Here is an 8,057-nt window from a genome sequence, read left to right as displayed (position 1 = left end):
TAGGAACTCGCCTTTGGGTCCCCCTTTGCCCTGTCCAGGTCTGGAGGTGAAAATCTTAATTATAAGATTTTCAAGTAGAGTTTGAGTATCAAACATGTTAGTGCTGTAAAACTAGATTTTGGTTTTCTCTCTGTTCTACTGAAATTTTCTTCTATTATTGGTCTTTTTAAAACAGACTATAAAAGTTTCCTTTTTATGAGATCTCTTTGCCAGCTTACTCCTTTCTGCCCACGGACGCTGTCAAGGAAGCATTGTTAAAGCCTCTCTTCCCCCTGCTGTCATGTCTAAGTGGGAGTCTCCTAAAGAGCCCGATTAGCTGCGGGAGCTCTTCATTGGAGGGTTGAGCTATGAAACAACTGATGAGAGCCTGAAGAGCCACTGTGAGCAATGGGGAACACTCACAGGCTAGGTGGTCGTGAGAGATCCAAACACCAAGAGCTCCAGGAGCTTTGGGTTTGTCACATACACCACTGTGGGGGAGGTGGCTGCAGCCGTGAATGCAAGGCCACATAAGGTGGATGGAAGAGCTGTGGAACCAAAGAGCTGTCTCAAGAAAAGTTTCTCAAAGACCAGGTGTCCACTTAACTGTGAAAAAGATATGTGTTGGTGGCATTAAAGAAGACACTGAAGAACATCACCTAAGAGATTATTTTGAACAGTTTGGAAAAATCGAAGTAATTGAAATCATGACCGACTGAGGCAGTGGCAAGAAAAGGCTCTTTGCCTTCATAATCTTTGACGACCATGACTCCATGGATGAGACTGTTATTCAGAAATACCATCCTGTGAATGGCCACAACTGTAAAGTTAGGAAAGCCCTGTCAAAGCAAGAGATGATGAGTGCTTCATCCAGCCAAAGAGGTCAAAGTGGTTCTGGAAGCTTTAGCGGTGGTCATGGAGGTGGCTTTGGTGGGAATGACAACGTTGGTCATGGAGGAAACTTCAGTGGTCATGGTGGCTTTGGTGGCAGCCATGGTGGTGGTGGATATGGTGGCAGCGGGGATGGTTATCATGGATTTGGTAATGATGGAAGCAATTTTGGAGGTGGTGGAAGCTACAGTGATTTTGGCAATTACAACAGTCTTCAAATTTTGGACCCATGAAGAGAGTAAATTTTGGAGGCAGAAGCTCTGGCCCCTATGGTGGTGGAGGCCAATACTTTGCCAAACCACGAAACCAAGGTGGCTGGGGTGGTTCCAGTAGCAGCAGTAGCTATGGCAGTGGCAGAAGATCTTAATTACTGTCAGGAAACAAAGCTTAGCAGGAGAGGAGAGCCAGAAAAGTGACAGGGAAGCTACAGGTTACAACAGAATTGTGAACTCAGCCAAGCACTGTGGTGGCAGGGCCTAGCTGCTACAAAGAAGACATGTTTTCGACAAATACTTATGTGTATGGGCAAAATCTCGAGGACTGTATTTGTGATTAATTGTATAACAGGTTGTTTTAGTTTCTGTTCTGTGGAAAGTATAAAGCATTCCAACAAAGGGTTTTAATATAGATGATTTTTTGTACCCATGCTGTGGATTGCTAAATGTAATAATCTGATCACAATGCTGAATAAATGTGCCTTAAAAAATGAAAAGTTTCTTTTGTACCTTCTGTGTAATCCACCTGTATAGCTAAGATTCTATCTTACCAAAGTAACCTTCTATGGTTTGTACAATTGTTTTGGCCCTTGATTATTTATGAAAGCAAAGGTTTCTCATTTATAGAAGAGCTAAGGGTCATTACAATTATCTTAACTCCTACTTTTACTTTTAAAATATGTTTGTTGTCCCTAGGTTAAATAGATAACCAATTATAATTTCATAGTAACATACTGAAGCAGGATATTTTCTTGACCCCTTAATAGGATTTGTGACAGAGGTGCCTTTTTTTCTCAGTCCACCCATGTCTACCCCTCATGGGAGGGAGCGTGCTAGCAAATGAGTACAGGAACTGAAGTGAGCACTTTCAGGCACTGGCAGGAACAAACTTCATTTACTCAGCTCAGTACCCCTTGTGGGGGGAACACATGGGTGAGCAAGTTAGGGATCCAGCTGGCTGCTTTTGGGCACCAGCAGAAGCAAACTCCATGCAGGCCCCACGGCAGTGTTCGGGTAGGGGTGTTCCACTCTGAAACCCCAGAGGGCGTGTTGCAGCGCTCTTTCAGCTCTGCCATCCATGGACAGCTTAAATGTTCACAGCTCAGTAAGCCCTTTGCCTTCTTGCATGGGGTGGCTGCCTTTCACCACCGAGGGCAAAGGGCCAGTGTGACAGCCTTTTTTTGAGCGTCTGCACTTGTGGCTCCCGAGCTCTTGTCTGGCATCCAGGAAAAATGAGGTAGCAGGAACGAATTGAAGGATGGTGAATGTAGAGAATTTTATTGAATGATGAAAAAGTGGCTCTCAGCAGGAAGGGGAGCTGGAAAGGAAATAGGATGGGCAGGTAATCTTCCCCTCAAGTCTGGCCATCTCTGGCAGGACTCTTCTTCGAAATCAAGCCATCAAGCCTTCCCTCTGAAGTCAAGTTCCTTCTTTCAGATGTCCAGCTGCTTCTCCCTTTCTCTCTGACTGAGTCTGGGGTCTTTATAGGCACAGAATGGGGGGAAGAGTGGGCTGTCAGTAGTATAGGAAAAGGCAACATTGGAGCAGAAAAACAGGGATGGAAGTTCTCACTTCAGGCCATGGGTTTCAGGATTTTCTGCTTGAAGGCAGGGTTTTGCCAGGGACCCACCCTCATCTGCCTAGAATTTCTCTGCCTCCTGCTTCTATCATTGTATCAATATGAACTTGCTCAAGTGTTCAGATCTTCCAACAACTTTTGATATTTTGCCTTTCCAAAATTGGATTATTATTTTCTCTAGGAAATCTGTCTTAAAAACCACCCAGATGGCCCCAGACATAAACGTGTTTTTTTCACATTATAAAAAGAAAAGTGCTATAAATAATCAAATCTATTTGATACTTTACAACTGATAAGTGCATAGGAAGTGCTAGAAAATTAGAAGAGATCCTGAGCTTTCCCTAGGTGAAGTTGGTTTGGGTAAAATATTGTTAATATAAATATCTCAGAAACTGTATGCTGGATTGGAATTACATGGAAATTTGCCAGTGCCCTTTCTTTTCATATGTTTCTATTTGTTAGAGTCTGGTGTTGCTTTGCCTGGGTTAGACAATGGCACTGTAGCGTTATAATCCTAGGTATTTAAGTATTGACTTGGTCACAATTTTACCTCTTTAATTTGAATCTAATATCTTCTAGACCAGTGGTTTTGGACTAAGAATTTACATGACTTACTTCTGACATTTTACTAATACTCAGGTGTTGAGGATCTAGTCTAGACTTCCATAATATTTGACGTAATATTTTTGATAGAACTATAAGCTTGATATATTTGTGTTAAATTATGTATCAAGATTAGTATATGTAACATCTGAGCTTTTTCTTTGTAAAGATTACATAGAATATCTCCACTTTTTGACAATAATTAATTGTTATGTTTATAAATATTCTGTCTAAAACCTTTTTGGATTGACTTTATTACCTTGTGTTGCAAGCAACAAAAACAACAAAATTTCTTTGCCTACTGAATTTTTTTTAAAACAAATCTCATCAGGCCTTGCACTTTTTAGCCTTATAAGTAAGAAATTAACCACAGCCATTTTAAGTCTTTGGTCGTTTCCGGATATAGTTTGTTCTACCCTGAAGCTTCCGTGAAAGCTCTGGTAATCTACTACAGCTCAGAATTTTCCATCCTCAGCAAAGGAGACTGTATCAGAGCCCTGCAAAATAGGTCTATGTCATTTATGTTTGGGCATAGGTTTCCAATGGTATCATTGCTTAAATGAGAACCTACCAGTGGAGTGAGCCAAGATTTCCAAAACTGATGGAAAAAAACAGCTTTTCAGTTGAGAAAACAGCTGAGAAACCGATGGATTCATATTCATGAGACTGTCAACCCAAGATCGAGTGGAACACACATTAATTACATTGGACTGAAAATACTGAAAAGGGATGGCTGTGGGTTTTGTTTGTGGTACTATTGGCATTTTAATTTTCTATTTTTATAGATATATAGGAAGGCTTTTCTCCTTATCTGTAACTCAGAACAATGCAGTAGATTTTGCTTTTGTAAACTGAAATGAAACATTTTTAAATGAAATATTTTTCTCTTTGCCCAACACTCTCAGGATTGTGAACCTCTTGAATGTTCTTATTTTCATAGCAATATAGTTCTGTGCATACATTCACATTATATAATATAGTTATTTGCATGTCCTTGTCAAAAGAACGCAATTAGAAACATTGCTTATGCAACCAAGATCTTGCTTGGAATGTCATATTTGAGAATGATGCTCATTTAATCAGATGCAACTAGATACTTTAAGCTAAGGTTGATTTTATGGGGCCAATGCCTACAATGCCCTCTTGGAAACATGGCCTGGCACTCAGTTTACAAGATTCTCAGCCTTATGAGTGAGTAAGAAAAGTGACTTACTGGCAAGTCCAGAAATCAGGATATTTTGAAAACTAGAAAGGAGAGAAATTTGCTCAAATTTCTAGTGCTGAATTATTGCCTTAGATTCCTAGGCTTCCCGAATATCCGATCTGAGATCCCTTATAAAAATTTCCAGCACAGCAAACACAAGAATGCCAGTATGGCAAATTACCATTCTTGCTGTACCTGTGTACATAATCAGGCCAAATCTAAAGAGACCAGCCTTATTTTGTGATTAAGAATGCGCTGTCTTTGAGGTTACTTTTGATCAAAATGCTGTAGTGAAAAATGACAGGTCTCAATGGAAAACCGTGTATCACATGCACTACACCCCTCCGTGTTATCAGATTTTATCCCTGCTCATCGTCTTTGAGCTATGTTCTACTTCTTTGTAAATTAAACATAACTTATGGATATGTACACTCTATTTTGCCTGGTGTATTAGTCTGTTCCTGTATTGCTATAAAGAACTACCTGGGACTGGGTAATTTATAAAGAAAAGAGGTTGAATTGACTCATAGTTCCACAGACTGTACAGGCATGGCTGGGGAAGCCTCAGGAAACTTACAATCCTGATCAGAGGCACGTCTTACATGACAGGAGCAGGAGGAAGAGAGCGAAAGGGGAGGGCTACACACTTTTAAACAACCACATCTAGTGAGAACTCACTCACTATCATGAGAACATCGTGGGGGAAATCCGCCCCCATCATCCAACCACCTCCCACCAGTCCCCTCCTTCAACACTGGAGGTTACAATTTGACATGAGACTTGGGTGGGGACACAAATCCAAACCATATGACCTGGTAAACACTTAATTGATTTCTACCCTCCCTGTGGAAAAAAGGAGGGTTGGTACTTAACTGCAAATTGGGCTGGAACATGTTACCTTTCCCAAACTGACAATCCTTATAAAATTCTCCCTTTTTCTGTATTTTCTTTAATATCAGGTCACTATCCTCCAAATGACTTTTTCCAGTTTTTCTCATTTGTACTTGATTTGAAGTCACTGAAGACTAAAACCGAGCCTTTACTGGGTCTCTTTGTGGCCTGGAAGCTGTCTCTGGATCTGAAGAAGCCCTAAGAGCTGAAGCCTGATGACTTTGTGTAAACCTCAGAGACCTCATCACGCTGTAGACCACCACTGGCCTGAGTTTGCCCTGGACAAGCTGCTTGTCTATAAACTACTCATGTAGTTTGAAGAAATGCTCAGGACATGCATGCCCTCATACGAGAGGGGACTTGGATTGTGAACAACATTACCGAGGGCATCAGCATTCCAGCTTGAGAGCTTCAAGAAACTCAAGAAGTTCTGCAGCATGACAAGGGATTTGCTTACACCAATCTTCTAGAATTCACTGGACTGATCGCTCTCAGAGTTCAACTCCTGGATCTTTAGTATAGCCTTTAAAAATACTTCTGCTTTTTATTTCAGGAATCCCTCCTTTATGTAAATAACTTGCTCTCTGGGAGCTGAAGTCACCTGGGAACTTCACGAGAGGTTTCTGCAAACCAGTTGAATTTTTTAGAAACATCCTCAACAAGAGCCTTTCAGTGATTATTTCTTAAACTCTCTTCATCTCATTCAGGAAGTCTATGACATGCTCAATATTGCTCAGTGACTCACAGTGGACACATAGGAGGACTGACAATGCTGAATTTGTCTAAGTCCAGCACTTTCAGAGATCAATGAGGGTTAAGAAATCCAACCCTCTCTTTTTTTTTTAATTTAGGAAAATGGCTAACCACAAAGGACCATCTTGCCCTTGCATACTCCAGACCCATCTCTACCCTCCCTCTTAACGCCTTTCCTTTGTAAAGCCTCATGTTTTTTCCCTCTTCTTTGAGATGTTTCACTTACTATTACAATTACCCTAATTAGACCTATCTTCCTGTAATGCCAGCACTTTGGGAAGCCGAGGCAGGTGGATCACTTGAGGTCGGGAGATCAAGACTAGCTTTGCCAACATGGTAAAACCCCACCTCTACTAAAAATACAAAAATTGTCTAGGTGTGGTGGCACATGCCCATAATCCCAGCTACTCAGGAGGCTGAGGCACAATAATTACTTGAACCCAGGAGGCAGAGTTTGCAGTGAGTCAAGATTGTGCCACTGCACTCCATCCTGGGCGACAGAGCGAGACTGTCTCAAAAAGAAAACCAAAAACCTATCATCTTAATTATCTTTTTCATTCCTGTCTTTGACACATCATATAATAATTAAAAATGCTTAATTTTGCTGAGATAGCTTATGTTTTCCTTACATAATTATGTGTGTGTGTATTGAATAATTGGTCTGACAATTAGTGCTCAATGCACCTTGCAATTTCTTTTTACTTTACATACTATTTAAATATGGGGAGAAGAAAACTTTAATAAAAAGTTTTTAAAAGTTGTCAAATACTAAAAGAGGCTGGTATTAAATCCTATTATACCAATGTATGCGGCAAATGATAATTGGAAGCAGCTTTAGAAAAAATAAAAAATTTAGGAAAAGTAAAGAAAAAAAACAAAATTGTTTTCCCGGCTTTAGAATTATTACAAGTAAGTGAAGGTGCTTTAGTGAGCCTGTCTCCATAAAGTCTTATCATCAGATAGGTTTTTACCACCCTTTGTTAAGGATATGGTGATTTGGGAAGCATATTTTCTAACTCATATAGAGAGATTACCTCAAAATCTTCTGGGAAATAACAGCCAGGAGTCTGAATGTCAGAGGGGTGAGAGGCACATTGAGAATCTGAAAAACAACAGCCAGCTGAGCCACAACTACTTTGTGTATTTAATGCTAAGTTTCATGTCTCTGTCCAGTTAACTCTGAGAGTAACTCGGGCTGTGGATGCTCAGGAGGACAAACAATCAAGCCTTTCTCCCCCTCCTCCTCCCCATCTCTCTAAATTGGGACCCTCCTTGTTCCTTCTTAATATTTACCACTCTTGTAGTTTTATGTTATTGGTGTGATTTTTAAAATTTTATCTCTATCTCTAGATTTTAAGTTCTAGGAGTGCATCAACCATGATGATTTTTCTGTTCATTCTTGTATCAGTTGCACCAACACAATGCATGACACACCATAGCAAGTATTTGTTACATGAATGAATGAATGTATAAGTAAATGAGTCTGAGAGTAATACTATATATATAGTATTACTCTATTATTATATTATTATATTAATTATTATAGTATTACTATATATATATATACTCTTGTCTGTTAGACCAAATGCTGAAGATTTTCTTATACTATTTTGGATGTGTTGTGATTGAGGCTACTCCTTGGCAAAGTTGTGCAGAAAGCACGATTTGTTTTCATATTTTCAGTGTCCATTTCCAGTCATTTATCACAGCTTCCCAGCTGACCATCACTCCCTAGCCTTGTGGTGCAGTGAGAGCAACGTCTCCATCACAGAAAATATCCCTGAGGAAAGAATCTGGGATTCATTCATGGCAGCATGGAATGACTGAAGGGTTATCTCCCATTCAGCAAACATTTTTCATTTTTATTTTTTTGTCAAAAATTGGTACAAGGCATTGGGTTTACAAAGAAGAATAAGGAATGATCTCTGTCTTAAAGAAGAAG

The 8,057-nt window shown here is 40.0% G+C and overlaps 1 pseudogene; it reads left to right on the top strand.

Annotated features, from left to right (window-relative positions):
* Positions 1-280: 280 nt before the first annotated feature.
* On the top strand, positions 281-1,319 carry LOC116468472 (heterogeneous nuclear ribonucleoprotein A1-like; annotated as a pseudogene).
* The last annotated feature ends 6,738 nt before the right edge of the window (positions 1,320-8,057 follow it).

The sequence above is a fragment of the Hylobates moloch genome, unplaced genomic scaffold (genome assembly GCF_009828535.3).
Source record: "Hylobates moloch isolate HMO894 unplaced genomic scaffold, HMol_V3 SCAFFOLD_5, whole genome shotgun sequence".
Lineage (NCBI taxonomy): Eukaryota > Metazoa > Chordata > Mammalia > Primates > Hylobatidae > Hylobates > Hylobates moloch.
The sequence above is the reverse complement of the archived record's forward strand: the minus strand, read 5'-3'. Positions and strand labels throughout refer to the sequence as shown.